The sequence below is a fragment of the Pangasianodon hypophthalmus genome, chromosome 10 (genome assembly GCF_027358585.1).
Source record: "Pangasianodon hypophthalmus isolate fPanHyp1 chromosome 10, fPanHyp1.pri, whole genome shotgun sequence".
NCBI classification, from domain to species: Eukaryota; Metazoa; Chordata; class Actinopteri; order Siluriformes; family Pangasiidae; genus Pangasianodon; species Pangasianodon hypophthalmus.
Genome location: NC_069719.1, coordinates 22,610,620 through 22,634,054, shown reverse-complemented (window position 1 = coordinate 22,634,054; position 23,435 = coordinate 22,610,620). Strand labels below are relative to the sequence as shown.

The following is a 23,435-nucleotide window of genomic DNA, read 5'->3' as shown; positions in this document are numbered from 1 at the left end:
TTTCAGTTAAAGGGTTAAAACTCTTGGAATAAAGGTGTTTAAAACAGCGACCGATATTAACACCCTGTATTTAAATAACATTGTAGACATACAGAGATCTCTTTTCTTGGAGAGAGAGAGAGAGAGAGAGAGAGAGAGATGGTTTTCTGTCTATAACTATTAATACCTATTGCTTATGTTAACCTAAATGAATAGAGGTTATCTGTAAGTCCCCAGGTAATACAACTTTTTTGTGCAGCATGTGCAGCAAGAAAGATTCAAAGGTTCAATACCAGAGTATGGCTGTCGTCAGCATCCATCCTGATTTCTTTTAGATTCTGAAGACACACACACAGTCACACACACACAATCAGACAAACAGCTAGTCAAGTAAAGACACAACTGATGCACCAACTGATCTACCCACCTCTGGGTAGATGGGCTCTGTGGTAACATTGCGGTTGTGGGTAACGTACTCCACCATTTTGCTCAGCACTGCCCGCTTCACCTCCTTCCATTTCAGGTCACTTAGGGGATCAGAGACAAAGTCAAAAAGGACACAACACTGTCGCAGCTTCTGTATGAACAGCTTCTCTTGCTCAGTTGGAGCTACATCTGAAGAGGAAAAAGGAAAAATTGGATAACCAATGGTTAAATTCAAGTCAATGGAAATTTCTAGCCAAATAAATACTAGCAAGGAACAATCAAAATGCACAAGTAGAGATTTAAGAGCAAAGTGGCAGTCCTTCCACTCTTGGATCTCAATGATCATCTAAACCTTTGGTATAATTATATACAGTTAATATATTTGTGGGAAAAGGAAACTGGATGGTGTGATTTCTGAATATACCAAATATTTTTTTTTGTAAATCAGAAGGACCTACCAGTCTCTAATTGTGGCATTAATACAATAATGTGGATTTATTGATTTCTCAGACCATGTTATAGATGGGACAAAAACAGCCTACATACTTTTTTTCCTGTGTCTAACTCATTACCATGAGATCTTCCAGCAGGAAGAGGGAAATAGCACCTTTCGCTTTCAGACGTTTTAATGCCAATACAACAATGGAACATTGGGCTGGCTGTTAGTACAACACATTTTACTTAAAAGCAGTGAAGAAAAAGCAAATGTGTGTTTGTTGTAGTTGTGCCTGTTTGTGTAATGAGGATCATTATTACACAAACACTTGTCTTTGCACCTATAGGCCAGCACAAATGTAACATTATTGTAGATTATCATTTAAATAAAGTTCACAACATATAAGTAGAAGTTTACTTTGTCTATAGACATTATGCTTCTTACATATCTCATGCCTGTCTCACAGAACAGATACACATCCACTTACTGTTTCAGTCCACACCACCTGGCCATGAAGCCACCACCATGAAGCACCACTCATATCCAACAAAACGCAACCTCACCCAATATGCACTATGCCATGTTTATGTACTGTAAATACACTAATGAATAATACCCTGTAGCTGAACAGCAGTATTAGAACCTGTTCTATTTCAGACAGCTCTAGGTAGTGTTGTGTTTTGATCAAAGTAAACAAGAAGTCTCACAAATCTAAGGAATGAAAGGTTTGTCCATGTAATAACTGATATTGTGCTCAAGGCAAAAAAAATCCGTATTGATTTATGTCTTTAAAATCACTAGAGCAGGCAGGGCTTTATGTCTCAAACCCTGCAGTAAGACAGCAGTGGAATAGGACCATATCTACATGATAAATACCACAATCATAATCTATATTCTGAGAGCCACATGTTAAAATTCCTGCAGTGGTTAGTTCAACTTTGCTTGAAATCAGTATTCAGAAAGACAAAACCCAGGCCACTTTGCAATATATGTTAAAATCTAATTCATCACTTTTTGGTCCTTGAAAGTAATACACACCTTCTGTGAATAGTATTTCCATGAAAAGTACTTAACCTTTAATAAGACTTGATATGTATGTATAAACTAAAGATAAACAAACCTTTTAAAACCATTTGAAGCAAAACAGATAGGCTTTTTAACACTGTGAAAGCCCCATTAAAAGTAAGCTTAAATGGCTATGGGGACAGACAACAGCTAGTGAGTGACCAATAATAATACCACGAAGGAACGTGAAGAAAGGGGATTAATATTTATTATCCATCACCTTTTTTTTTTGGCTAAAATGTGTATGGTGGAGAAACTAAAGGTTGATACATTGAGGGCACATTGCCTAATCAAAGTACAGATAACACAAAGGACAGATGACAGAACTGTAAGTGTGTTTTGGTTTGAATGAAAGGGTTACAACTTTTCTGTTTACAGTGTTTGCTATTCAGGTGAAAAGCAGCATGAACTCATTTGAGCATTATGAGTTTGAAACACACACCCACCCACCCACATACACACACCCACCCCTAAATCACTAATGCAGCTCCCTATCTGCCTTTAAGTATGTGTGTGTGTGTGTGTGTGTGTGTGTGTGTGTGTGGTGTACATTAATTTGCCCCAGTATTATTTAGTTCGAGCATTTAAAATACCCTTATCCAGAGACAGCTACAGATTATTATTATTATTATTATTAATGAACTTTCAGGATACAAAGTATTGGTCAACCTTAATAGTTTAATTGTCAAGCTATTAACAGATTTTAGCCCTCCCATCCAATATCACCACCAGCTGCCACTTTCTGTACAGTCCCCTCCAAAAGTAGATCTGAGATCAAAAGATGAATATCAGACGATAGATCAGAATTTCAGTTTTGTTTTCTGGTATTTACGTCTAGATGTGTTAAACTTAAAACATGGCATCTCTTGTTTGAACCCACCCATTTTTTAAGTGATCAAAAATACTGGAACATGTGACTGACAGGTATTTCTTGTTGCCCAGGTATGCCCTGTTAGATTGATTGTTAAAAGAATTAATAGCTCTAAATATCTACTCTTGGTTTGAGCCCTGGGTTTTGCTTGTGAAGACTTTTGTTGTTAAAAAAAGATAAAACTAACATAGGGTTAGGGTTAGCCCAGAGAGCTGTCTATGAGAGAAGCAAGCCATTTTGAAGCTGAGAAAAGAGGGAAAAATTGATCAGACCCATTACACATAGGTCAATACAACAAATTGGAATGTCCTGATAAAGAAAGAAACCACTAACCAGACATCAAACAGGTTGGCCAAGGAAAACAATAGCAGTTAATTATAGAAACATTGTGAAAACTGTGAAGAAAACCCCAAAAACTACAGTCAATGACCTCACCAACAACCTCCACAGGGCAAGAGTGAAGTTACCACAATCCACCAGAAGATTTCAAGAGCAGAAATATAGAGGCCATACAGCAAGACACAAACCACTTATCAGCAGCAAGAATAGGAAGGATGAATTTGAATTCACAAATAAAGAGATGAACCATAAAACTTCTGGAACCAAGAATAACCTCTACTAAAATGATGGAAAGGCCAAAGTGTAGAGAAAGAATGGATCTGCTCATAATCCTAAACGTACAAGCTCATCAGTCAACTACAGTGGAGGTAGTGTCATGGCTTGGATTTGTATGGCTGCTTTTAGAATGGTCTCACTACAGAAGTCTACAGAAACATTCTGTTTGCCAATATACAGAGAAATGCATCCAGTCTAATTGGGAGGAACTTCATCATGTAGCAAGACAATGACCCAAAACACACTGCCAACACAACAAAGAATTTCATCAGGGAAAATTAGTGGCAGACTTTAGACTGGCCAAGTCAATCATCAGACTTTAACCCAACTGAGCATACATTTCTGAAAGAGCATTACAAAAGAAGAATGCCGCAGTTTGGTGATGTCATTGGTTTGCAGGCATGATGCAGTTATTGCAAGCAAGAGATATGTAACCAAATATTAAGTGTTATTTACTTTAATTTACTTTAAGATTATATATATACATAGTTAGGTCCAGTAGTATTTGGACAATGACAGAGTTTTTGTGGTTTTGCCTTTATACACTACCACAATGGATTTGAAATAAAACAATCGAGATGTGATCGAAGTGTAGACTTTCAGCTTTATTTTAAGAAGTTCCACAGAAATATGGCATTTACCATTTAGGAATTACAGCCATTATAAGCAAAGTACTTCCATTTTCAGGGACTCAAAGATATTTGGACAATTGACAAGAAGTTAATTGACCAGGTGCGGTCCATTCCCTCATTACTTCAAGACAAATGAAGTAGATAAAAAGTCTGGAGTTGATATCAGGTATTGAGTTGGCATTTGGCAGCTGTTCGACTGGAGCTACCAATATGAAGTCCAAGGAGATCTCACTGCAAGTGAAGGAGGCCATCATTAGGCTGAAAAAACAACATAAATCTATAAGAGAGATAGCAAAAACCTTAGGTGTGGCCAAATCAACAGTTGGGTACAGTCTTAAAAAGAAAGAAAGCACTGGTGAGCTCAACAACATCAAAACGCCTGGAAGACCACGGAAGACAACTAAAGTGGATGATCGCAGAATCCTTTCCTTGGTGAAGAAAAACCCCTGACATCAACAGAAGTCAAGAATACTCTGGAGAAGGTAGGCGTATCATTGTCAAAACCTACAATCAAGAGACGCCTTCATGAATGTAAATACAGAGGGTTTACAACAAGGTGCAAACCACTGGTAACATTCAAGAATAGGAAAGCCAGATTAGACTTTGCCAGAAAACATCTAAAAAAGCCTCCCATGTTCTGGAATAAGATTCTTTGGACTGATGAAACCAAGATTAACTTGTACCAGAATGATGGTAAGGGAAAAGTATGGCGAAAGAAAGGAACAGCTCATGGACCAAAGTATACCACATCATGTGTCAAACATGGTGGAGGGAGTGTTATGGCATGGGCGTGTATGGCTGCCAATGGAATGGGCTCACTGGTGTTTATTGATGATGTTACTGCTGACAGAAGTAGCAAGATTAATTCTGAGGTGTATAGGGTTATACTCTCTGCTCACATTCAGCCAAATGCTACAAAACTGATAGGAAGCCGCTTCACCATGCAGGTGGATAATGACTCTAAACATACTGCGAAAGAAACTCAAGACTTTTTGAAGGCAAAGAAATGGAATATTCTTCAATGGCCAAGTCAGTCACCTGATCTCAACCCAATAGAGCATGCTTTTCACTTACTGAAGACAAGACTGAAGGCAGAAAGACCCACAAACAAGCAGCAACTGAAGGTGGCTGCAGTGAAGGCCTGGCAAAGCATCTCCAGGGAGGAAACTCAGTGGAAACTTGGTGATGTCCATGGGCTCCAGACTTCAGGCAGTCATTGACTGCAAATGATTTTCATCCAAGTATTAAAATTATGGTTATATTTAAAATTATGTCACTTTGTCCAAATACCTTTGAGCCCCTGAAAATGGAAGTACTTTGCTTAAAATGGCTGTAATTCCTGGTAAATGGTAAACGCCATATTTTTGTGGAACCTCTTAAAATAAAGCTGAAAGTCTACACTTCGATCACATCTTGATTGTTTTATTTCAAATCCATTGTGGTGGTGTATAAAGGCAAAATCACAAAACTAGCGACACCGACAGGGTCATGGGCACCCAAGGCTCACTGATGCACGTGGGGAGTGAAGGCTAGTCTGTCTGGTCTGATCCCACAGAAGAGCTATTGTAGAACAAATTGCTGAAAAGTTAAAGCTGGCTATGATAGAAAGGTGTCAGAACACACAGTGCATCGCAGCTTGCTGCGTATGGGGCTGTGTAGCCACAGACCTGTCAGGGTGCCCATGCTAACCTCTGTCCACTGCCAATAGTGCCTACAATGGACAGGTGAGCATCAGAACTGGACCATGGATGGAAGAAGGTGGCCTGGTCCGATAAATCACATTTTCTTTTACATCATGTGGAAGGCCGGGTGAGTGTGCATCGTTTGCCTGGGGAAGAGATGGCACTAACATGCACTATGGGAAGAACGCAAGCTGGCGGAGGCAATGTGATGCTCTGAGCAATGTTCTGCTGGGAAACTTTGGGTCCTGGCATTTATGTGGATGCTATTTTGACACATACCACCTACCTAAACATTGTTGCAGACCAGGTACAACCCTTCATGGCAACGGTATTCCCTAATGGAAGTGACCTCTTAATGCACCCTGACACACTGTAAAAATTGTTCAGGAATGGTTCGAGGAACATGACAAAGAGTTCAAGGTGTTGACTTGGCCTCCAAATTCCCCAGATCTCAATCCAATCAAACATCTGTGGGGTGTGCTGGCCATCGAGTCCCATCCATGGAGGCCCCACCTCGCAACTTACAGGACTTAAAGGATCTGCTGTTAACATCTTTGTGCTAGATACCACAGCACACCTTCAGGGATCTAGTGGAGTCCATGCCTCAACGGGTCAGGGCTGTTTTGGCAGCAAAAGTGGGACCAACACAATATTAGGCAGGTGGTCATAATGTTATGGCTGATCCTGAGAAGGAGTGCATCCCACAGTAATGAGCCATCCCTAGAAACTGTGTGTGTGTGTGTGTGTGCGTGTGTGTGTGCCTGGGGTTCGGTGTGCGTGTTGGCTAAACCCGTTTGGCCAAGCTCGACTATCATTGAGCGGGTAACTGGAGACACAAGAGGAACTAAGTCACCAGCTAAGCCCAAGCCCAAAGCCGATGAGGTGGTCTCACAAGCCACGCCCAAGCCTGAAGCTGACCAAATGGCCTCTCAAGCCAAGCCCAAGCCCGAGGCTGACGAGGCAGCCTCTCCAGCCAAATGCAAGCCCGAGGCTGACAAGGCGGCCTCTCAAGCCACACCAAACCCGAGGCCAATGAGGCGGCCTCTCAAGACATGCCCAAACAAAAGGCCAAGATAAGACCTCTCAAGTTCAATCCAGTCCAGTTCCTGGCTCCAGCAAAGATGGCATTAATTTGCCTCCTGACACCAGCGAAGATGTCGTCATTCCAACTCCCAATTCTGAAGAGGCTGCTGTCGCTCTGCCTTTTTATTACAGTGGAGCCTTCGTCCCACCTGCTGCTGATTTCGAGGATGATATCATTCCACTGGCTGCTGACTGTCCAGCCAGTCTACTGGGTCCCTCAGCCTTCTGACCACTGTTCTGACAAGTCAGCATGCTTGTTCCCTGTGTGGCCTAACCCATGTCCCATGCCACTGAGGATATTCCTCAGTGTCAAGTCAATCACCAGACCATAGCCCAACTGAGCATGCATTTAACCTCCTGAAGATGAGACTGGTCACAGCAGTAGTGGCAGCTGCAGCAGCAATGCCACCCTGCTGCTGATTTGTTCATCTAGACCATTCCTCCTACAGTCAGAGAATTCCACTACTGTCCGTGGTCAAAACATACACATCATGAGTGAAATTACAAATCACTCTTGAATCCCTTTGCCTAATGTTATGGCTCTGCTTTCCTGTGATTGCTTAGTAAACAATTGTAGCATGTCTGTAAATATGCGGCTCACTGAGTCTGGTTGCTTAGCTCCAGAAAATGCTGCTTGCAGCTTTGTATTTTTGGAATCCTTGGGTCAAGATGAACAAAACATATATCGCCTATTTCATTTCTGTCATGAAAGATTTTCCACCATTTTGAATTTTTTCAAAATCGGAATTTTTGTGAACTCCTCCTAGATCGTCCATCGGAACTTCACCAAATTTTGCACACATCATCTTCAGACAATGAAGACCAAAAGTTATTAAAAGATTTTTAATAGATCTATACCATTTGTGTATAACGCATCAGCAAATATGATGGTGAGCATGCCAAAATGAACGTGAGGTTATATCTGAGGGTACTTGAGCAGTTTCGCAACAATGCCACCTACTGGCCACGACATATGAAAAATTTATATTTTTGCTTATAACTTCTGTATAATTTGTTCTAACATCATGAAAGTAGAGATTCAGTGAGGCATACTGAGTAGAATGATACCCAATTTTACCATTTCAGCCATTTGTCCATCGGCCATTTTGAATTGTATGTTAAGATGCTGTATTTTAAATCGGCCACCTGGAGGCACTATCAAGTTTTACATTTTTAATATTAGCTCCCTTACACTGCCTCACCCAGCAGACAGCAACCATCCTGCCATGCTCCTCACAACTGCTCATGGCCAAAGATACGTCCAGCCTCACCTTCTCACTTCACCTGTACCCCCTCCCTTACACTACCACCTACTAAACAAATAAATTCACATGTGTTTGCACTAATCTTGCTGTCTTGTGTCTGTATTCTACCTGCCGCAGCTGCGAGTAGCTACACTGGTGGAGAATGCGGGTTATGAACACAGACCAGACACTCATCATGGACACCAAACTCAGGCTCCTGCTGGAGACCAGCCTCCAGCAACAGGCAGTGAAGCAGGAAATGGCACAGGGGCTCCACAGTGCCACCCAGGAACTGCTGGCTCGCAGCTGCTGCTGCCACCACTGCCATCACCCCTGATCCCTGCCAGGACTCCATACTTTTGAGTACATTGCCACACAGGAGGGTTGGCAGAGGAGATACGGGCCCACACACTTGCCCCCTTCCTCTCTGGGGATACACAACGGGCCTAATACACTCTCGCGCCAGGGTCAGCTGCCGACTATGACCAGCTCAAAGAAGAGATCCTGGCGCAGTGTGTCCCCCTTTTACGTGGTAGCAGAGTTTCACAAGTAGAATTACAAGCCTGGAACCATCCCCAGGCCCCAGATGGATACTCTGCTCTGCATCACCAAGCGCTGGCTCCAACCAGAGCAGTACGCGGCTCGAAGAGCAGAAAGCCATTGGGATTAACACCCCCAGGGACCCCAGAGAAATGACTGAGGCACTGGAGTGTGCCCTGGCCACCCTAGCCATTGGCCGAGGAGAGAAAATGGTGCCCGTCACCAGCCCATATCATGGCAATTATCCTCGGTGCCCCGACCCAGGCAACAATGGAGATAGCAGGAGTCCCAAAAGCCGCCACACCTTCCCCACACCCAAAGACCCATGCCAACTGACCCAGCGCCCACAGGCCAATAAACCATGGTTAGCTGGCTGTGCCATCCACACCTCTGCCCGGCCCCAGAGCCCCACCATCACTGTGAAAGTTGATGGCACCCCGTCCTAGCTCAGGGAGTATGGTCACGCTCGCCCGGCCAACAACCCTGCCCCATGCGGCCAAAGCTTGTGGGAGCTTCTCGGTCTCCTGTGTACACACGGATGTCAGGGAGGTCCCCACAGCTGAGGTCCGTATTGGAGACCACTGGAGAAAGTGGCTGTTGCTGGTGGGTCTTGTGCCGGAACTGTCCGTACCTCTACTGCTGTGGAGGGACTGGCCTGGGCTTCCAGCCTTCCTGGCTGCTCACACCAAGATGTCCAGGCATGGCCAGTATGCCCGGTGGAGACGACCCCACCAGAGCTCGCCCCGAGCTCGGACCGCCTATCTCCCTCTAACCCTGTCTCCTCTGTGTATCAACAGGTCACTCATAAGGGCAATTTTGGTCATAAGCTGAAAGAGGACCGTGTGGGTAACCCAAAGGACCTCTTGGGCGACCAACGTACACCTTTCATGTCTAGATTAATCTTTGATCTCTGCTGGCTCAGGACATTGGTGTACCGACAGCCTGGTGGAGCAGTTTAACCAAACCCTCAAGAGGATGCTCCAACGGGTGGTGGACGAGGACAGGAGGAATTAGGACCTACTCTTCCCATATGTGCTGGGTCTACAACCACTCAGCTCAGCCCTGAGAGTTCCAGCCCGGTGACTGAGTGCTCCTACTTCTCCCATCAGCCACCTGCAAATTCCTGGCTAAATGGCAGGGCCCCTACACCATCCTCAAGCGAGTGGGCCCAGTCAACTATCACCTGCAACAGCCGGGTAAACACCCTGAAAGTCAAATATATCACATCCACCTGCTAAAAAAATGAATTGAACCTGCTCCAGTGCTGTCTGCCTTTGCCAATGTATCCCCAGGACTACCCGAATGTACCTTGGTCCAAAAAAGAGAAGAGCTGACTCCGTCCCAGCACCAGGAGCTCACAGAGCTCATAGAGCAGTTTGTGGATGTGTTTTTAACGACCCCCAGCATTAACCAGCTGGTGCAGCACGAAATAAAGACCCATCTGGAAGTGGTGATACGACATCGGCCCTTCTAAGTCCCTGAGGCCTGCCCCAAGGCTATTGAGGAAGAGCCAGATGCGAGAGACGGCAGGTGTCAGATTTCGACAGTTACCCCCTTCCCTACCTCGGACCTCACCCAGGGATACCGGCAGTTCACCCTAGCTCCTGACGGCAGGCCCACTGGCAGTACAGGGTCCTCCCCTTCGGGCTCAACATTCCAACGCCTCATGGACATCGTCCTCCACCCCACCGTCAGTTTGTAGCAGCCTGTTTGAACAATGTCGTCATCCACTCTGGCACCTGGTCAGAGTCAGACCATCTTCACCATCTCCTGGAGGTACTGGGTGAGCTCCGGAAGTCAGGGCTAACACCAAATCCATGAAAGCACCATCTGGGGCTGACCAAAGCACAGTACCTCGGGTACCACATCAGCCGAGGACCGCTCAAGCCACAGGAAAAGAAGATAGAGCCAGTGAAAGAGTACCCGCAGCACACAACAAAATGACAGGTATGTGCCTTTTTGGGGTTGGCGGGATACTACCTAAGGTTTGTGCCTAACATTTCCTCTCTAGACTCCCACCTCTCAGACCTAACTCAGAAAGGCCAACCCAAGAGAGTTTGCTGGTCACCATAAGCAGAGCAGCTGTGAATAGCTACAACTGAAACTTGAAATGTAAAATCATGACCATGCTCTGATGCTTGCTTAGCTCCTTACTTTGCGTCTGTTGTGCTTGGCCCCATAATTGCTGCTTGCAGCTATATTTAGGGGCCAAGCACCAAAGGTGCACCTATTGTTTTCGTTAGTGTTCTTATTATTATTCTGCTTCTTCTTCCACTCTTGAGTCCATGACAGCCAGGGAATTTGGCACACAGATACAGGACAGTCTGAAATGTTATCTGAGCAAATTTGGAGTCGCTATCTCAACCGCTCTTGCACCACCAACAGATCAAAATTTAACTAATGTTTCTGCTAATAACTTTTGAACCTTAAGGGTTAGAAACAAAATTCTGATTCCTTTGCTTGTGCCAATTCTATTGCATACCATGGTTTCAATTTCCACTTACTAGATTTTTTTTACCATTTTGAATTTTCTGAAAAACCTACTTTTTCAAACTCCTCCTAGACCGTTTGTCCAATTTTCACAGAAATCGAATTAGATCATCTTCAGTCCATGCTGACATAAAGTTTCGGACCAGTGCCACCTAGTGCTCACTAGATATCAAAAAAGCATATTTTTGCTTGTAGCTGAATGGTTTCTCCTAAAATCCTGAAACTTGTCTCTTTCGATTCTGTGGGGCATACGGACTCAACTTATATGAAATGTTCCTATGTTGGCCATTTTGGGTGCTGGCCATTTTGAATTTAGTCATAAAATGTTGTATTTCATGAACATCTTGGTGTGTTTTTATGAAAATCGGTATGTCATCAACACTATGCCCTGAAGGTACTATGCCCTAAAAGTAGGCCAAGATTGCTAATAACACGCGAACGAATTTGACGATGAGCATGCCAAAATCTAACCGCTTCCATATAATGCATTGACATAAGCACCACATAGTGTTTTATGCAATATCTTGGCAACACTACTGCCTATTGCACTGAAACTTGATATGCAAAATCATAATCCTGCTCTGATGCTTGCTTACTTTGCCTCTGCAGTGTTTGGCCCCATAATTGCTGCTTGCACCGAAGTACCTACAATATTGTAATCATTCGTGTTCTTATTATTAGGGGGCCAAGAACCAAAGGTGCATAGGCACCGTATTGTTATTCTACCTTTTCTTCTATTTCTTCTTCTTCTTCTGGCAAGGGTGTCTATGGCAGCCCATAGAACCATCTGGTAAAAAGTTGTGAAATTTGGCACACTGATTGGAGAGGGTCTAAGGAACACTGTGACCAAATTTGGGCCAAGTGATTCCAGCACTACCATCGGGACAAATTTTTTGGCCTACTTTGGAAGTATGTTTATGGCCGTAACTTTTGAGACTGTGTGTCCAAAATTTAAAAGACATCTTTCGATTCTCTGGGTTCAGACGAGTTCAACACACCCTATGATGTCAGTTTCCGCCTTTTAATTTTTCTGCCATTTTGGATTTTGGCAAAACCTTTTTTTTCACTACTCCTCCTACAAATTTTTTCCAATCATCACCAAATTTGGCAGACCTCATCGTCAGAGTAAGCCTCACAAAAAATCTCAAAAGAATTTTGATTACTCCAAATGCTTTGCCCGTAATGGACCAACAAATCTGGCGGCATTGCAAGGCTCTATCTCAGCAATGACTTTTCACACTGTTAGAAACTTTGGTAGGCATCATCAGGACCATGACCTGAAGCTATACAACAAATTTCATGACAGCACCCCTACTGGTCAAAAGTTACAATAACATGCTAAATATGCTTACATCTAACTGCCAATTTTTGCTATTCCTCCTCCAAATTTTGTCCAATCTTCATCAAATGTGGCTCACATCATTTTTACACCCGCCTAAACAAAAGTTATCAAAGAATATTGATATTCAAACCCTTCTCCTTTAACGCCCTGGCAAATGCAAAAAACAGGATGTGAGGGTGTATCTCAGTAATGCATCTACGTATCATCAGGAAACTTGATAGGCATCTTCAGGACCTGAAGATGTACCCAAGATGTTTTGTGACTGTGCCACTCACATGTTTTGTGATCTGTAACAACTTTTATTTTTTTTCTTTATATCATTTGAAGAGTTTGCATTAAATTCACAGTTCTTTTTTCCTATAATTCCCTGGGGTATGCTGAAATGAATATAGACCAAGATCTGAAATTTAAGTGTACGTCCTGTCGACCATTTTGGATTTTGGCAAAAACTGTTTTTTCACTACTCCTACCAATTTTTTCTAATCATCACCAAATTTGGCAGACCTCATCTTCAGAGTAAGCCTCACAAAAATTCTCAAAGAATTTAGATTACTTCAAATGCTTTGCCCGTAATGGGCCAACGAATCTGATGGCAACGCTGCCAGACAGGATGTGAGGCTGAATCTCAGCAATGACTTTTCACACTGTCAGAAACTTTGGTAGGCATCTTCAGGACCATGAACTTTTGGACAACAAATTTCATGACAGCAGTTACAAAGTTACAATAACATGCTAAAAATGCGTACATCTAACTGCCATTTTTGTTATTCCTCCTCCAAATTTTGTCCAATCTTCACCAAATGTGGCTCACATCATCTTTACACCTGTCTGAACAAAAGTTATCAAAGAATATTGATATTCAAACCCTTCTCCTTTTCCTATAATTCTCTGTGGTATGCTGAAGTGAATATAGACCAAGATCTGAAATTCAAATGTACTTCCTGTCAACCATTTTGGATTTTGTCAAAAATTGTTTTTTCATTACTCCTCCTACAAATTCTGTACAATCAACACCAAATTTGGCATACATCTTATTCAGATATTCCAAATGGTCTGCCTGTAATGTGCTAACAATGTGCGCATCTGACGGTGAAGCCGCCAAACAGGAAGTGAGGCTGTATCTCAGCAACGACCTTGCACACTGACAAAAATCCTGGTAGGTATCTTCAGGACCATGCCCTGAGGCTATACAAATTTTGTGACAGCGCCACCTAATAGTCAAAAGATACAATAACATGCCGAAAATTCTTCGATCTAACTACCAATTTTGCTATTCCTGCTCCAAATTTTGTACAGTGTTCACCAAATTTGGCTCACATCATATTTAGACCTGTCTAAACTTGCACAAAGTGAGGAAAAAAGGCCCAGACTGATGAGAAAAAAACATAAATACCTTAGATGTTTTTAAATTGCAAGAAGAAAAAAATGTTTAGGTCAGAGCAGTAGCAATCATGACCAAACGTCAAAGAAAGCAACAGACAACACCACAGGTCACAGCAGTAGTGGCAGCTGCAGCAGCATTGCCACCCTGCTGCCCATTTGTTCATCTAGACCTTTCCTCCTACAGTCAGAGAATTCCACCATTGTCTGTTTTCAAAACATACACATCAGGAGTGAAACTAGAAATCAGTCTCGAATCACTTTGCCTAAAGTTATGGCTCTGCTTTCCTGTGATTGCTTAGGCAATGTGAATGTGCGGATCACCGAGTCTGTGTGCTTGGCCCCTGAAAATTCTGCTTGCAGCTTTAATTATTATTATTATTATTATTATTATTATTATTATTATTATTATTAAGTATGGGCAATTATAATAGTGATACTTGCATTGCATAACAAGCCCCATTAATAATAAGTGTGGGCAATTATAATAGTGATACTTGCTATACAATGCAAGCATCACTATTATAATTGTCCATATTTATTATTATTAAAATAATAATAATAATAATAAGGAGAAGAGGAAGTATGGACAATCATAATATAGCATTGTATAGCAAGCACCACTAATAAGTATGCACAATTATAATAGTGCTGCTTGCATTGCATAGCAAGCAACACTAATAGGTTGATAGGAAGAACAGAATCTTGTCAAGCCAACATAATAAAAGGTTATGATTAGTATCATATATGCATATACACTCACCAAGCACTTTATTAGAAACACCTTTACCCCTAAACATTCATGCAATTACCTAATCAGCCAATCGTGTAGCCCCACCTACCTCAAGAGAGCAATCTCACAATCTGGTTCTTTCATACATATTAACTAGTGATCAATGCCTGATCACTCCTTCTTCTTACCAATAGCCAAATCCTGAAAACGCTCTCTTGTGGAGAACAGGGTCAAACATCTCCCCTCGCACTACTGATTGTTACATAACAAACATCTCCCCTCGCACTACTGATTGTTACATAATTTCTCAAAATTGATTATAATATTGCTTAATCATATAATTGCTTACAATAAAAATCAATCAACAACAATCAACATAATCAGAATAAAGGCAAAGTACAAGTCTTTCTTCAGATAACGTCTTCAATCCTTGGGGAGAGGTTAGTCTAGCACTTACACCCAGGGCCTGGCTCATCACATAACTACTACTTCTTCGTCCTCACTGGAGGAACTGGAATCCTCTTCTTCCTTCCCTTGCTCCAGAATCCAATCTGGCTTAAGGGGCCAGTCCGGAGTACAGTCTGAACTAGTGCCAGCAGACTCACTTGCCAGTCCATCATCATCAAGCACAGGTTTGTTCATAAGAGCAATCTGTTTAACAGTTGCTTGAACAAGAAAAGATCTTAATATGGGCACGGCACAGCAAAAAAGTAGTCCTGCAACAACTACTACAATTGCTATTATAACTCCCACTTTTGTCAATATAGCTCCCCATTGTCCAAACGGTGAAAACCAATCCCAAGAATGCTGATCTCTCCCTGTATTTTCAGCTACTTCATGCCTTAACTTTTTCAAATTATTCATAGCTTCAGTAAATGCTCCTTCAGGGGCAGTGTTGTTAGGGATAAAAGTACAACATTGCTCTCCAAACATAACACACACTCCTCCTTTTTCTGCCAACAACCAGCCCAATGCTTGCCTGTTCTGCCATGTCATTATACTAGTAGCATCTAACTGTTCACCTAATGCTGAGAGTGCTGCATCTGTATAATTAATGAACCGCTGTTGGTTATAGTAAATGTAATTAATCTACTCTGTATTCTTGTTAGGAGTTATCCATAACAAAATAGACTCAAATCCTGACATTATCTCATTTCTTGCTTTAAATTGTTCAGGTATTCCTCTAGGCTGGCCTATTGAGTCTATGTGCACATTAAGATCTGTCTCATAAGCTCTCTTTACTCTATGAGACTTTCTAGTTTTTTCAAGGAACTGATCATACCCCCAGTCAACTATCACAGTTTTTTTAATCAACCGTACTCTAGTGCAGATTCCCTTCCAATTTTTAGGTAAATTCATTCTTAAGCGTGTCCCTGCACAGAGCCAAAAATGATCTGCTACTGCCTGAGATCGGTCAGTCAAAGCGAACCGCAATGGTGGAGTTAGAGTTTGATTCATGCAAGTGTCACCTCAGTGATAGTCGGATAGTACTACTGTCATACTGGTGGTTACTCTTGCTAGTGCCTGACCTTCAGACCACTGGATATATTCTATGCGTCCAAAGAGGCGGGAATCCAAGTGAAACATTACTGCACAGTTACCTTGGAATTTACCCAAATCATGTTTCCCATATGATTTGTTAAAGCATTCATACTCCAAAGTGTAATCTATGTTATACCGCTGTGGTGTCTCTCTACGTTTTTCCTTTATTCTAACATCCAGTTGTGGGCACCACCCTTTCCATGCCTCTGTGTTATGCATTAAATTATAAAGCGGGTTGCCTAAATATGTTAAACACTCAGCTGGGCAATACGAGTAGTCTGTTCTATTATCCCAATTCTTCGCACAATATCATTCGCACAATAACATCTCATGTGTAACTTCTTGATACACAGGGTTAACTAGTCTCTCAGTGCCTTTACTGTGGAATTCCTGTCATGAGAGTAGTACACAAAATCGTAATATATGACTTATCTTTTAAAAGAAAAACTAAGGGATGTTCATTTACTTCTTTCTGCTTTTGCCATCATGGGACCTAAATCTTTTGATTCCCAGCCTTTTCCCACATAAAGAGTGACATGGGGGACAGAATTAGGGACCTGAAACCACTTGTCAATAAAATCATCATTAATACAATCATCACAAGGATCTATTTGCATAACAGCTCCCTGTTTCCCTATAATTATGCATCTAGACACCAAGGGAACTTTTTGACCCTCTGTTTCTTTTAACCACCTTTTTTCAAGCTTTGGATCATGTGATGAATCATATAACATTGTACAATGATACTCAGACTTAGGCATTGTTGCACCTGGGATCTGTGCTTCAATAAATTTTCCCCACTTACTAATTACTAGCTTTACTTCATTACTTACCTGTCCTAACCAATGCACATTAGCTTTCGGCTCAGAAAGCACCATTTGAGTTTTTACCCCTGTTATATCTACATAAACTCCTTCTGGAGAACACTAGATTTAGAGTCCAAGTTTACACAATGCATCTCTTCCCAACAAATTAACAGGAGTTTGTTCTGATACTAAAATAGGCAAGGTCACCTTTTTATCTTTAGTCTGCAGACTAACTGGAGCCGTCTATGGAATTAGCTGCATTTGTCCTGGGAATCATACTGTCTTTGCAAATTGTCCAGACATGGGGAGGTGAGAGGCATAATTTGGACTTACACAAGTGTAAGAGGCTCCAGTGTCTACCATCATGGGTGTTAATTTGGCCTCTATTTTAACCTGCAGCATAGGTTCTTGATCAGCATCAGTTGTTAGAATTGGAAGCTGACCCTCCCCAGTAGGATTCTCTGGGCACCCCTAGTATCCCTGATTAGGCCCACCGCATGGGTTCACTGGGCCTTGTGGAGATTGTCGATAGGACTGGACCCAACCATCCCCTTCACCACCAGGATGCTGTTGCCATGGATTGGTGGGGCAATCACGCCTGTTATGTCCAGGCTGTCCACATCCCCAACATATTCCTTGAGGACCAGAAGTGGGTCCTCCTCTTCCTCTTGGCCTTCTTTGCCAGTTCATGTTATTTGGCTGCTGATAGACATTAATAATCGGCACTGCATGCTGTTGTGGAACTACGGAAACAGCTGGCACAGCTGGCACACTTTGCTGGACAGTAGGTGGTGGAGGTGGTGGTGGTGCATTCAAAGGAGCCATCACTGCTGATGAGACTTCCTCCACTTGGCCTTTGTCTTTATCTTTGTTTTTGTCTTTCACAGGCACTTGGACCTTTTTCTTATTTTCGTTTGTCAGCTCTTCAAGCTGCAGTTGTGCCAGTTTTCTTTGTAGTTCTCTTTCTTGATTCTTAAGCTTTTGTTCATTCCTTCTGTATTGCTCAACTGCAAGAGTCACATGGTCACAGAATTCACAGAGTTTAGAATGTAGGCCAACCACATCTTCTAGCTTAGCTTTTACAAATGGTGGCATAGCATCCATTATTGCTGTTCTGAACAATGATGACATCACAGGAGCTGCCTCTGGATCCCTTTCCAGTTCTTGTCTCCATCTTTTTAGTTGTCTCTGCACATAAATGGTGGGATTTTCTGTTTCTCCCAACTGTTCTCCTTTCAGCGACCTTGGGTCTATGCGAGATGGATACTCTACCCTCAGTGTTTGCCATAGGCGTGGATGATATTGATCAAACTATGTCCCATCCATAACTGGAGAGTTCACTGCTCTTTGTAGGTTAGCAGCTGTGAGGATCTCTTTCATTCTTAATCCTCCTAAAATTTTGGCAAGGAGTGCTTTGATGTCTCCAATTGCCAACAACTTGCCCATTGTCTCGTCTTCAAACACCTTAATTCACTTCCCAGCTCCCTCATGGATGTCAGGGAGACGGGCAATCAGTCCATCGAGATCTTGTGTAGCCCAGGGTACATAGTGCCCTCTAGCACCCTTAACCAGAATAGGCAATTGAAGGTGACTGTCATATCTTTGTGGTTCTTGTAAGTGTTCACGTGGTCTGAGCCGTCTTCCTCCCTCATCTCGTGATCATGTTTCTGCATCCTCATCCTCCATGTATAATGTTCCTGTAACCCGCTTTCTTTCACCCACATCATACCTTTTTGCACCTGCGGAATATCTTCTCTTACTGAATTGTTCTGCTTCATCCAAATATTTTTCTGCCCTTTTTATTCTTGTACGTACGCTTCTGTCCAATTTGTCCATCTCTGTTAACGACTTCTCCTGGTCCTCTGGGATTTCTAGAGGGGAGCTTTGCTTCTCCTCTTCACGATAACCACTTAAATCAGGATATTGGGCATAACTGTCTACTTCCTGTTCCCTTGTTGTCTGTCTGCACTGTTTTTTGCCTTTAGGAGTCTTGTGGGCCACTTTAGAAGAACAAGTGGTGGGAGGTTCCCCATCTTCATCCTCCTCCATGTCTATCTTCCCTTCAACTTGTACTGTTCCTTTAATTATGGGAAGCTGATTTTTTGGAGGTGCATAAGGAGGTGGTTCACTGAAAATTTTTCTCATCTTTTCTTCTGTCTCCTCATTATCTTTTTTCAACATTTTTCTGGCTTGTTTCACGCTTTTCCTTGGCTTTGTAGTTCTTTATCAGTGTTTCCATCTCCTCACACAGTGATAGATCAAATGTTCCCTCCTCTGGCCACTGTGTTTTCTTATCTTTAGTTCTCTTACTTCTTTGAGCACTTCTCTATAATTTCTTTACATAAGGGATATCTGGCTTTTAATAACTCTATGGGTGAGGATGCCATGATTGGTCCCTGTATTCTGCTTCTGCCTGTTGCCATCCTCCTTGGAGATGGTTCACTATTACAGTCTGGAATAAAAGTCATCAGATTTATCTTAGAGTCAGCCCTTCTGAAGTCTTAGGTTCACGTGGCTCAATAATTCTTTTTGCAGAATGCCAAGTAACTCTTCTTAAGACTAGTGACACCTCAAGGTCAAGGTTATTTAACTGTCTCCCAGTTACTCCTTTGCCTGAGTCTTAGTTCAGTGTGCTGTCAAAACGAAAAGAATAGCACTGCTCAAACAGCTCACTACGTCTGTACTGATATATACTCAGAAAACCCTGGTGATGGCTATGGTGATGCCGAGCAAACTGAAGTTGCATGAGACAAATATTAATTCTTTTACCACTTGTAATCACTTTTCTCAATATTCTGTATGTAAACGGAAAAAACTCCTCCACTGTCGGCCTTGTTGAAGTGTATACTAATCTAAAAAACACTAACCCTTGTGACCTCAATGTATTCTGTTCCCAATAATGTGGCACTGAGAAATAGATTATGTGAGACTTAGATGTCAATCTAGTGTGGCTCTGAGCAAGCTCATAATCCATTCAACAAAACTTGAGTTTATTTATCAGGATCACAATGGCTACAGTTAGGGGAATGTCCAAACAACTTACAAAACCAGTTTCTTGGAAGATCTTTGCTCCTAATCTCACCCTTTGAAGGACTGCTCTCCCTAATGTACCTTACACACACATGCACAAACTTGCACATACCCAAGGTCACAGAACCACAGACTCAATCAGGTGTAACTGCAGTCTCTCTCTCTCCACTATATTAAACTTACTTGCCTTATTTAACCAAATACACACCTAGAACACCATGCACCATCTAAACAATCATAATGGTGTTGTATCTTTGGAACTATGATTTTATATGGTTGGACTGGGCTTATAGCACTATTAGTTGTCCAGATAATACTATCACCCAAATGAAACTCTATTATATTAAAAGTGGTTGCAAACCAATTCCCCTTATCTTCTAGTCTTGCATGAGTTTTAGCCTTTACTATTATTATACCACAAGGATGCACAAATTTTCTACATGAGATCAAATGAACATGTATTCTACAATTTGAACTAGGACCTTCTTGTTTCCAGAAAATGTTTATAACTGACTGTAACTGCTCTTGTTTAACTAATTCACTTTTCTTCTTCTTTCTATGATGTTTTTTAGGCATAAATGCTAGTAAACATTCTAATCCAAACTGCAACAACTACAATTACGAGAATGACCAAATATACAGTAAAATCAACTTTGCGTTTATGCAAGCTGCTCGTTATTTTTTCTCACACACACACACACACACACACACACACACACACACACACACACAGGCATACCCTCCTTTTACTGATTGGCTCCCACATTCACACAGTCTCCAAATTAACTTTTGGAGCTCATCATTCATTATTTGTCTCCTTATCTACGGAGCTCATCATTCATCACTTGTCTCCTTATCTACGGAGCTCATCATTCACTCCCTCTAGTCGGCGTGATATAGTCACGTCCGTCTCCACCAGGCCACACTTAAGTGACGGTTCAAGAGAGGTACGCGTCCAATATCCAGCCAAACCCAGAGGTTATTTTTTCATGCACACTTAAACTTGCATTCACACACTGGGTATCATGTAGAGAAATAAGGGGATGTGTTTTTTTTTTTACATTGGAATCCAGGAGTGTAGCCCAACTCTCACCTCTGCTGCTCACACTCACACACACACCCCCACACACACACGGCAGCACACAATTTACACCTTCACTTTCTATCAACTTAATAGCACTTACTCTTATGTAAACAATAAAAACTCCCTATATTAGGACTCCAGATGAATTGCCCCCTCCCAGTGGAACTTGTCAAACAAGTACACACCTCTCCCACACACTCCCAGTCACAGAACTGCAGTTACTCGAACCTCTGTACACCACACTTTTAGCAATACCAAGTGCCACAAGACCGAGATCCCTAGCACAGAGAACAACACTCAAAACAGAGCAACCAGTGTCCAACTAAATGTAACACTGAGTTGATAAATTGGAGCGTTCACTGTAGGATCTGTGTGCCACTTATGATATGCCTGATCAGTGACAGAGGGCTTGCAGGGCACTTACAGCCAGCGCTGCGAATGATGTGGGGTCAGATTGGCCAAGTTCAGCAGGAACTCACCAAGGAAAAAGACAAACACTCCAGAGCCCCCAATCAGGGACAACACTTAAAACATCAGAAAACTTCAACAAATAATGCACAGAACAAGTAACATATAACATAAAAGACATATACCCCCCCTTTTTTTTTTGTCTTTTTCTCTATAATTCACACTCCTCTTGAGTGTACACGCCTCTTGCGTGACCTGCCCGTACAGACCTTTGCCAAATCTCTGCCTAGTCCTCTTCCAATCGCGCAGCAGCATACGAGCTCATTGCTTTGATGCAATGATTCCGCTAAATCTCTGTCTAGTCCTCTGCCACTCAGTACAGCAGTATGCGGGCTCACTATGTTACGCATCAAACCACAAGGTGAGAAGCGGTATCCGCAGGATTTTGCGCGCTTCTTCTCTTATTCTCTCATCTCTTTACTCTTTTGCTCTTTAACTCTATCTATCTACTCTGTGTCTCTTTTATTCTTTACACTACTTATATATTACTGTTATCCATCAAGGCCCACTTAACAGCAATATATTCTGCATGCAGTTTTTTTTTTTTGAGATCAAAAACCCCTTACTTAATTCGGTTCTTTAATTTGGTGAAGCCTAACAGAGTGCCCTTACTGCCCCAGGCCGACATTCAGCAGACCACACAAACAACTTAAACTAAAAGCAAAAATGCTCACCTTCATTCCCCAGGGTTTTGTGCAATCTGCTTCAGTAGGCCCAGCCGTGGCGGAGCTCCTGGCTCCTGTCCAATCCTGCCGACTACGCCAGTAAATATGTTGTGGCAGATACTTCTGCAAATCAGAATAAGAAATATGAGTTACAAAGACAAAGGGTTCTGGATGCCAAAAATCTATAGACTTTATTGAATCAAACAACAAAGCCGAGATGGTCTGCAGAGCATCTGATTTACATAGGCGTGGCCCATGCTTTTACACAATTTTAAACAATAATCTCGCTGGATGGAGTTTTCTCTTTTTTCTTTTAATCACACATCTGCCTCTCGTCACAATTATTTCACTGTCCCCTTATCTTAGTTTTAACCGCGGCGAGAGTTCAGTCAGTTTATGTTTCAAAAACAACATTAACCTTCACCTTAAAAAAACTCCATCTTCAAGGTCACACCAGTCCGTTCTCACAGAAACATCCCTGCAGGATCACAGGCCTAGAGTCACTCTTCTAAATGTACTAGAAATGGTACAGTGTAGTATATAAATGAAGCTCTAAAAGTTAATACATGAGGTGATTTAAGGTCACTTTTCAATACTGTTGCATAGATACTGATTGATATAATACTGATTAACAAATGATATTGATATAGATAACAGGAAATTCCTCCACAGTGTCAATATTCCGGGCTGGTGGAGGTGGTGAGATGGGGTGGGGAATGCCTTCTCAGCACAGTTTTGGCCTGTTAATACCAATCAATCATCACTTGAATGCCACAGCCTATTTGAGTATTGTTGCTGACCATGTGCATCCCTTCATGGCCACAATTGCCCATCTTCTAATGGCTACTTCCAGCGTGATAATGCACCATGTCACAAAGCAAAAGTCATCTCAAACTGGTTTCATGAACATGACAATGAGCTCAATGTTCTTCCCAGTCACCAGATCTGAATTCAGTAGAACACCTTCGGGGTGTGGTAGAACAGGAGTTTCGAAGCATGAATGTGCACCTGAAAAATCTGCAGGAACTGCATGATGCACTCATGTCAATATGGACCAGAATCTCAAACTAATGTTTCCAACAGCTTGTGGAATCCATGCCACGAAGAATTTTGGCTGTTTTGAGAGCAAAGGGAAGCCCTACCCAGTTTAAGTGTAATGCTCCTAATAAAGTGCTCAGTGAGTATGTTAGGTTGTTATATAATGCAGACTATATTTGACTGTTCAGCTGCAGTCGCTGATGACGGCAGTAATATAGGGTGGGTGTGTTTTTATTTGAAATGTTTTGTGGGTGATGTAGTATATTTTTCCATTAACAGTCGTT

The 23,435-nt window shown here is 42.2% G+C and overlaps 1 long non-coding RNA gene across 1 annotated transcript; it reads right to left on the bottom strand.

Annotated features, from left to right (window-relative positions):
* Positions 1 to 414: 414 nt before the first annotated feature.
* On the bottom strand, positions 415 to 23,312 carry LOC117598285 (uncharacterized). The gene is made up of 3 exons (XR_004578968.2): positions 22,538 to 23,312; positions 22,123 to 22,236; positions 415 to 594 (listed from the first exon to the last, which is right to left on the bottom strand). It is a non-coding gene; the product is annotated as an uncharacterized LOC117598285 (long non-coding RNA).
* Positions 23,313 to 23,435: the final 123 nt, after the last annotated feature.